Raw genomic sequence first — 10,243 nt, 5'->3', positions numbered from 1 at the left:
CTCAAGATGCATCCCTGATCTGTTTGGAGCGTCAGCTTTTATTGGAAATAACTATGATGTTTATAGTAAAAACAGGATTAAGTGAAACCCCCAAATTACATGCTGTTAAACAACAGGAGGGCTATTACAAGAAGTCACAAGGTTACATAGTTCACATAGGCAGAATTGAGGCAAAAACACTCTATGCTATATAATCACAAAGATATTTAGAAACAAAGAGATTCAGGGAGGTCATGGAACATTGTACAGAGGGATCATCCCATTCCTTTCACATTCCATTTTTCAGATCTAGACCGAAACCCTATCTTGAAAAAATAAACAAAAGAAAGGAAGGAAGGAAGGGAGGGAGGGAATTTGGTAGTTGGTAGCCAGGTATGGTGTTATACATCTTTATTACTAGCACTTAGGAGGCTGAGGAAGAAGGATCATCATGTGTTTGAGCCAGCCTGGGCTAGAGTTGAGACCATTACGAAAGGAGGCAGGAGAAAGCCAGCTTCTATTATGCAGTCTAGTTAGGAACAGGAGCCCAAAAATAAAACCTAAAGATATCATTCTGTCTACCTTGGCAGAACTAGAACTAATATCTGTTTCCAGTTTCATCCATAATGGCTAAGTAGGTGGGCTAGTCTTTGGGTTGGCCATGAATCCTGAACCAATTAAGTCTTCCCCTTAAATACATGAGTCTGACAACAAAATCATTATTATTATTATTATTATTATTATTATTATTATTTTAGTTTGTTTGTTTGTTTTGAGATAAGGTCTCATTCTAGGCCATACTGGTCTGGATCTTACTCTGTAATCCAAAGATGGCTCGAATACAGAGTGATCCTCCTACTTTCTGCCTCCCAATTGCTGGGATTATGTGCCATCACACCCAGTGTAGCTTCTCAATTTGATTACTACATGTATGATTTAGAACTGTCTTGACTTTCTTTACTATTTGTAGCACACAGCTTCAGGTTCACTGAGATAACTTTCAGACCAGGCACAGTTATGGAGGAAGGGATATTTATTGAAGCTTACAGATCCAGGAGAAGTTCCATAATGGCAGAAGAAGCTGGCCTGCATTCACAGGTCCAAGCAGAGAGTGAGAAGCACAAGCCAAAAGCCACATAGCACAGCACACTTCAGGAACTCCAGCTAGGCACACTTTGCATATCTTTAGATAGAAATCTCAAACCCACCACCTTATGATCCACCCAGTGGCACCATCTCCAGCCAGGTGGCTGCAGATGCAAACTACAAACTAATAAAACACTGAATATGTCGGGGGCCATCTATTCAAACTACCACTACCACATTATTCATATCTCGTCTGAATATCCCAGTCTCTGCTTTGATGCTTTCCCCCTGTTATCTTTCCTTAAGCTCCAAGTCCATCCTTACTCTCTTAACTCTCCTCTGTGGAGGTGCAGAGCTGATGCTTTTATGCTTTGCTCCCACATGAGTGTGCAAACATTTCCTCTAAATCTTTTTGCATGGGCTTCTGGATCCTGCCTTCCATGTATGTGTAGGACTGTTCCAGCCTTTTCCTAGATACCAATTTCCCCTAAATAAATCTCATGAATATGATTTTTCCATAAATAAATGCAATAATTCATAATTGATCCTTCTCAAGTCTGTTCTAAGTAAATTTTTGTCAAAAAAAATGGGATAAGACCCCCAAAATTTGTGTTTACAAGCCTGAGAAACACCTCCTGAATCCCAAACTCCTGCATCTCTACCTCAAAAGAAAGAAAGTAGGTTGAAAATGTACCCAGAAGCCATGGGGTGGGATACCTACCAACCAATTGTTGACCAGGGAGGTCCCTGGTGCCCCCAAAACATTACATACCATTGTCAGGATTCTTGGTTGACCACTAGAACTAAATAGTAAGACCCTGTTGCTAAAGACTGTGCATGCTTGGGCTGCAGGTCACTAAGAAATCAATCTGGAGATGAGCTGGAAGTTTCCTTAGTATTGACTAGCTGTCAGGATGCTGAAAAGACTTATGTAGCCAGTTGGAAAAGAAAAGCGATTAACACTGTTAACCAGCAGTGGACCCTGCAAGCTCTTTGGCTGGTCAGCAATGCCAAATGTACAACTGGTGCAATGGTGCCATGTCTGTTACAGGGGAAACCAACTGCTCTGTGATTGGACTTGAACCCTGATCCATTAGAGAGAATTCCTCCCTGGTACTCAAAACCTAATCAAAAGCTTATGGTGCTAGAGCAAGACCCTACCTTGAAAAACCAATAAATAAATAAATAAGCAATGCCTACAGTTTCATAGGCTATAAATCATAGGGAGAAACTATTACTGTTGTCTGGCTAAGTGGATATATTTATGCACATATATTAATGCTACTCTCACTTTGGTTAGAGATACTTTTCTGTTCAGATGGTGTTTACCATTGGGATGACTCAAAATACACCAAAATGCTGAGAAGTGACAGTGGTGTGTTCCAAGGTTCAAGGATTATTGCTGATGAAGTGGGGAAAAGAATGTAAGAGCCAAAGGAAAGTGGGCAGTGCTTACAATACTGTCTTCTAGATACAAAGTGGCTTTGATATTCAAGACCTCATATTGGCTAATGCTACCAACACACATCTTGCATAATATAAGAGGAAAGGCAGCTCTCCTAAATAAATAAAAAATAAATAAATAGCTGGGTGTGGTGGTGCATGCCTTTGATCCCAGCACTCTGAAGGCAAAGGTAGGAGGAACACTGTGAGTTCGAGGCCAGCTGAGACTACAGAGTGAATTTCAGGCCAGCCTGTGATAAAGTGAGACCTTACCTTTAAAAAAAATAGAAGGGGAAAAACTGATGACATCAAAAAAGAAGAGAGACTAGTTGAAAAGAAGGGATTCAGTGGAGGAGAGATTTGAGAGAAGAGAAAATGTAGGGTGGTGGGAGAGTATTATGATTATGGTATATTGTTTATATTTATTGAAATTGTCAATAAAAAAAATTTCAAAAATGGCTAGAGAGATGGCTTAACAGTTAAAGGCACTTGCTTGCAGTCTGATGGCCCAGATTCGATTCCCACACGAAGCTGGACACAGGGAATAGTGTCTGTATCTGGAGTTTGTTTGCAGTGACAGGAGGCCCTGGTGTGCCCATTCTCTCTCTCTCTCAAACAAATAATTTTTTAAAAATATTTTTTAAAAGATGTAAATTATGCCAATTTACAGAATGAGCCACAAACTGGCTTAAAGATTCCCTTCATTGAAGTTCCCTCTCATATGGGGGAGCCAGCTGGATATCTCTGGCTATGATGGTGACTCTCAGCAAGGATGGTACTCACACTCACTTCACACAACCCCACCCATTAGGCTTCTCTATGAAGCCTAGATTGTTCTGAAGTATGGGGGATCTTATGCACCAACCTCCAGAAGGGCAACTTCGGGAAATGCTGGAAGTCTCTGGCAGAACCTCTGTTCCTGGCCTACAGCCAGAAGGCTCCTCACCCAGGCCATCAGGCAGGGCATGACTTTCCTGCCAGCTGCTGGAGTGGGATGTGGGAGGGCCTTTCCTGCCTTGGATTTACCAGCGGTCTGCTGGGCTCCCGCAGTGTCCTTTTATCCATGGACAAAGCTTTGGGCCAAGGATCCTGCTCTGGATGAGAAGTCCCAGTCCACCCAAAAGCGAATAAGCGCACAAACAGCCCTGTGCTGCTGTGCTGTCAGGGCAGTTTTAACTTGTGTTTCTTCGACTTATTTCCTTCTATCATTAACTTGATTTTCTCTCTCTCCCCTTCTCTCCCCCTCTCCCCCCACCCTCTCTCTCTTTCATCTCCCATCTTGGTGATGGAGGGAAGTTGAGGCAGGGCCTCATGCCCCAGCTGGGATTCCAGAGGTGTGCCAGCACTCCTGGCATTTTTACTTTTGCTTAATACTTCCATTAACTTAGAATTTTTTCACATTTACATTTATTCTCTTAATTTAAATATGAACTCCGTGACCTCAGAAACATTGACATGCTCTTCTCTGTAACCCTGACAATGCCTAGCTCTTGTTAGTAAAAGAATGCGCATGCTCTCCTCATGGAGACATGTCTCTTACTCAGCAGCCTGGAAAGATAGGCCTCACAGGGACCCTGTCTAGGACATTTAATGACAGACAGTACTTTTAAATTGTGAATTATGGAGTTTGCTTATGTATGTGTATGTTTACATGTGTGTGTATATCATGTGCACATGCTGCCTGACCTTTTTTTAATCTTTTGAAGATATTATTTATTTGTGTATGTGCCCACATTCACATGTTTGTGTGTGAGTGTGTCATGGCACATGTGTAGAGGTCAGAGAACAACTTTTGGGTTGATCCTCACCTGTCTACCTCATTTGAGTTGGGGTTTATCTGTCTATTGTTCTGTGCTCTGCTGCTAAGAAATCCTGCTTCTGCCTCTCCTGTGACTGTCTCACAGTCAGTATCAATGTGCTGGGATTACAGAAGCCTGCCATGGCTTCTAGCTTTTTCCATGGGCTCACTTTACTGAGCCCATTTCCTGGTATTTCTGTCTGAGGTTTAATACACATGATTTCTCTCTTTTTCTATTTAGAATACTTCCTATTATTAAAGGGATAAAGTTCTGGGCTAGAGTTGTAGCTCTCCAGTAGAGTGCTTGCTTAGCACAGGAGAGAACCTGGGTTCAATCCTGAGTACCACAAAGAAAAAAAAAAAAAGGGCAAACATAAATGTAATTCAGGCTTGTCAATAAATATTATCTAGGGCTGGAGAGATGGCTTAGCGGTTAAGCGCTTGCCTGTGAAGCCTAAGGACCCCGGTTCGAGGCTCAGTTCCCCAGGTCCCACGTTAGCCAGATGCACAGGGGGGCGCACGCGTCTGGAGTTCGTTTGCAGTGGCTGGAAGCCCTGGCGTGCCCATTCTCTCTCTCTCCCTCTATCTGTCTTTCTCTCTGTGTCTGTCACTCTCAAATAAATAAATAAAAATTTTAAAAAAATAAATAAATAAATATTATCTAAAAACTGGCCACTCTATTGTCAAATGTCAGTGATAGGTACAGACCAATGATGGCACTTGACACAACATCGCTTAAGTCAATTAAGGTCAAACAGGATTATTTATGCCATGGACAGAGAACAAAGTCAACTCAGTTAAAGAAATGAACAAATTTGCTAGCACTACATGGTAAATCATTACTGACCTCATCACCCCTTCATTCATGCTAAGTAAACACTCCACTACTGAGCCACATCCCCAGGCTATATCAGTCTCTCTTGATTAGATGTACTCATAAGCAAGAGTGATATCCTTGGAGCTTTTCTTTGGACAGAAGTACTTCATAAATCTGACTTCTGCATACGAGTGGTTCCTGCCCATTTGTGAGGAGGGGGGAGCTGGCATACAAGAAAACCTGCCTGAAATTTCAGACACACTCATACTCACAATTCCAGGGGCTTCACAGGCTCCCTAACATTTGTTTATGAGGTCAAGAGTAAGAGGCTTTCAAAACAACCATTATACCAGTATGGTAGTGCACACCTGTCATCCCAGCACTCAGGAGGTGAAGGCAGGAGTTTAAGATCATCCTTACTATACAGGACAGCTTGTATTGCATGAGACACTGTCCCAAAACAACAACAAAAAACCACTGTGCAACTAGATGATTATAACTAGATGATTTTCCTACTTTGTTGCAGTTGGTGGCATGGTAACAATGATGGTTAGGTATTATTATTCTGGTGAGATAATGTAATAGAGTTTATTATGAGTTGGAAGTGACCTTAGACCTTAGACAATCTTTGTTGTTGGAACACGATAGTAGAACAGGTCAGATCACATATACAGTTGAACTGTATTCCTAATAATCTTTTGTTATAAATGGTAACATAAGCTTAGGTAGAAACAGGTCAAGAAAAGGAAAACCAGAGTCTAACAGTTAACAAATTGGCACAGTACCACCAGCTCTATTCCCTACCCACCCATCCCCCAGCACACACAGAAAAGAGCCAGACCAAAGTGCTATCGGTGGGGCTGAGAAATTGGTAAGGGAAATAAGACAATCTTCATAGAATACACAAGCAAACTCACACTGGAAGTGAAAGTGAAAGCCAGTGAAGGGATTCTAGGGGCTGAAAATAAGAAAAAGAAGGCCAATTAATATTGCAAAATAACAAATCTCATTGAGGAAGAAAGACTATAGAAAGGAAACTGCATCCAAATTCAGTGTCAGAAAAACCAAGCTGATAGCTAGTGTTAGCTCAAAAGATGTTTTTCAAGGGGCTAGAGAGATGGCTTAGCAGTTAAGGTGTTTACCTGCAAAGCCCAAAGGATCCCGGTTCGACTCTCCAGGACCCACATAAGCCAAATTCACAGGGGGCACATGCAGCTGGAGTTCATTTGCAGTGGCTGGAGGCCCTGGTACACCCATTATCTCTCTCTTTCTCTCTCTTAAATGAATAAATTTTTTTTAAAAAAAATGTCTTTTAAAAACAAAATATAATGAAAAATAGGTGGCTACTTTCAAGAAAAAAAAAGGAAACAAATCTTAGCCAATTCAAATTTAGGCTAAAGGAGGTCCCTCTGCCCCCTGCACAGAATCAGCAGTGTCCCCCCCCCCCCCCACACACACACTTTCTGGCTTTATTGAGGAGAAAGAGGCATTACTTTTTTCTGTCTCTGTTTTTTAGTAATCCAGTCACAGATCAGGAAGTGACCTAAAAACTTAATACTATAATCTGCATTTGCTTCTCCTAAATGGGAGGTAACAGAATGTACCTTTGACAACACTGACAAATCACCCAGAAAGCACAAGAATTTTTTTTCATTTATTTTATTTTTTAGGTAGAGCCAATCTATAGATAGTTCTTTTAATTCTTTTTTGTTTGTTTGTTTGTTTTTTCAAGGTAGAACTTCACTCTAACCCAGGCTGACTCACTGTGTAGTCCCAGGCTGGCCTTGAACTCACAGTGATCCTCCTACCTCTGCCTCCTGAGTGCTGGGATTAAAGGCATGCACCACCACTCCTGGCCTTATTATTTTTTTTTAATGTATTTATGTGTGTGTGCATGTATGTGCATGGGCCACGGCTTCTTGCCACTGCAAATAAATCCCAGATACTTGTGTCATTTTTTGCTTACGTGGGTGGCTTGGGAATTGAACCCAGGCTTCCAGATTTTGCAAGCAAGTGCCTTTAATGATCTTTCCAGCTCTGATTTATTGCTATGAACAGATCTCTAAAATACATTACTTTAAATTTTTTATTTATTTGCAAGCAGAACAGAGTGAGCTCCACATTAGCCTGGACTAGAGTGAGACCCTGCCTCCAAAAAAACAGTAAAAGCCGGGCATGGTGATACACACCTTTAATCCTGTACTCTTGAGTCAGAGGTAGGTGGATTACCTGTGAGTTCAAGGCCACCCTGAGACTACATAGTGAATTCCAGGTCACCCTGGGCTACAGAGAAAAATCCTACCTCGAAAAACCAAAATATATACATATATACACAGAAAAATAAATAAGAATAAAATAAAAAATACTGTTTATGCTATTTATGGGTTAGCAGACAGTAGTCTCCCTTTTTTTAATCCATATTTTTTCTTCTTTCTTTTCCCCTAATGATCAAAGACTTTGGGGTTTTACAAATTCACAGTATTAGAAGAAAGAAGGCAGAAATCTTCATAGCCATATAACATGTTGGGGCAAAATTCATCTTTCATAACTTCTTGGTCCTTGCAGATAAAATGGAAGCAGACATTGATAAGTACATGTGCTATGAACTGGTGAGGCAGTACTGATGAATACATTGCTTGCCTGGCCAATGCAATTTCAGTTTCATGCAAGCACATTTTTCATCTCGGTACACTATTTTTATCACTGGAAGAGGCTTGAATACAGAAATTTTACTTTACTATCAATTCTCTAAGTCATTGCCACCTTAAGATCTATATTGTCTCCTCCAGTGTTTATTTACCTTTAAATTGTTTACACTTTTGCTTTGTTTTTTGCTGATGCTAGGGTAGAGGTAAGTAAATGCTCTACTACTGAGCTATATCCCTAGCCTTAACAGCTTATCTTTTAAGACATCTCAAAAGACTACAACCTGAGTGAAAAAAAAGTAGATACTTAATGCTAACAATTATACTATTCCACAGAGTTCATGTTTTTATTATCAAAACATGGCCTATTTTTAAAGTTTTAAGTTGACATACAGAGTAATAAGTTTTTTTGTTGTACCTTCATACATACCTATCATTCTACATTGTTCTCATTTATTCCTTTCTCCCACTACCCTTGCCCATGCCTGTGTCTCCTCCTCCTTTAATAAAATCTTTGAAAAACAAAACTTATTGGGGAGCTAGGTGTGGTAGCACATGCCTTTAATCCCAGCACTGAGGGGGCAGAGGTAGGAGGACTGCGATGAGTTTGAGACCACCCCAACACTACATAGTGAATTCCAGGTCAGCGTGGGCTAGAGCAAGACCCTACCTCAAAAAAAAAAAAAAAATTGGTGCCAAGCATGGTGACACATGCTTTTAATCCCAGTACTTGAGAGGCTAAGGAAGGAGAAACACTGAGTTTAAGACCAGCCTGGGCCTACAGAGTGAGTTCCAGGTCAGCCTTGGTTACAGTGAGACCCTACCTCAAAAAATATATATATTACTGGGGCTAGGGAGATGGCTCAGCAGTTAAGGTGCTTGCTTATAAAGTCTGACAGCCTGGGTTCAATTCCCCAGGACACATGTAAAGCCAGATGCACAAAGTGGCACATGCATCTGAAGTTCATTTGTAGCAGCAGGAGGCCATGTTGCACCCATTCCTTTTCACTCTCCTTGCAAATAAGTGTGTGTGTGTGTGTGTGTGTGTGTGTGTAATTTACTTTTTTTAAACTTATGAGGGAGTAAATATACATAATATGGCTGTGCCAGAGCCTCTTCATCTTGTTGCTGCAAATGAACTCCAGACACCTGAGCCACTCCATGTGCCTGGCTTTATTTAGATACTGGGGAACTGAGCATGGGCCAGAAGGCTTTGCAAGCAAGTGCCTTTAACCACTGAGCCATCCTTCTACCTCCAAAAATCCCTTTTTTGTTGTTTTTTCAGGATAGGGTCTCACTTAGGCTAGGCTGACCTTGAACTCACTCTGTAGTCCAAGGCTATCCTTCACTTCACAGCAATACTCTTACCTCTACCACCTGAGTGCTGAGATTAAAAGCCACCACCACACCCAGTTGAACTTGGAATATTTCCCTGAGAATTGGGATTTATCCCTCAGCCTGTAGCTGCTGTCTATTACTGAGCTCCAGTGATTCTCCAGTCTTTGCACCACCACCAACCCCAGACAGGGGTTACAGATGTGCATGGCCACACTCAGCTTTTTATGTGGGTTCTGAGGAGTCAAACTTGGCAGTCTTCAGCCAAAGAGATCCCCCATCCTTAAGTCGCAAGTGTTTTTAACCACTGAATCATCTCTTCAGCTAGCTATTTTTTAAAAGAAATTTAAGCGAAATATGTATTCAATAAACACATAAGCCAATTTATCTATCCAATAAGTATTTGGTAAACCTATCTTCTAAATCTAAAAAGTTAAAAAGGCTGGGTGTAGTGACACACACCTTTAATCCCAGCATTTGGGAGTCAGAGATAGGAGGATTGCCATCAGTCTGAGGTTACCCTGAGACCACATTAGTGAATTCCAGGTCAGCCTGGATTAGAGTGAAACCCTACCTCAGGGGGAAGAAAAAAAGTTTAAAAGGTTTTTATTATTCCACCCAATTTTCTCCAGGACATTTTTTCCTTTGGTACATGTATATTATCAGTGGTGTGTGTGAAGATGGTGTGCACATGTATTCTTCCCATATGCATGCATGCAGAGGCCAGAGGATGTGGGTATCCACCTCCTCTATCATTCTTTCACTTCATTTTCCTGTGACAGTCTCTCATAGAACCTGGAACTCACTAGTTTTCAGTTTGACTGACTGACCAGTGCACCCCAGTAATCCTCCTGTCCACCCCATCAGTTTGAGGTGCCGACCTTCTCCAAGGGTGCTGGGAAATCATTTTGTGCAGAGCAAGTGCTCTAACTTGCTGAGCCATCTTCCCATCCCCAGGACTTATCTTCCAGGGAGACACATTCTGGTTCCTGCTCAATCTGGCCAAGATGTAGGCCAGGAGTGTGAAAGAGAAGCACCAAATAAAGCTTTCCTTCCACTCCAATTACCTTTCTGCTCATGTCACTAGAGCTACATGCCCTGGTCTAGTCATACCAGTTAATGTTGGCAACAATCCATGAA

The sequence above is a fragment of the Jaculus jaculus genome, chromosome 8 (assembly GCF_020740685.1).
Source record: "Jaculus jaculus isolate mJacJac1 chromosome 8, mJacJac1.mat.Y.cur, whole genome shotgun sequence".
In the NCBI taxonomy this organism is placed as follows: Eukaryota; Metazoa; Chordata; class Mammalia; order Rodentia; family Dipodidae; genus Jaculus; species Jaculus jaculus.
Note: the sequence above shows the minus strand (reverse complement) of the source record.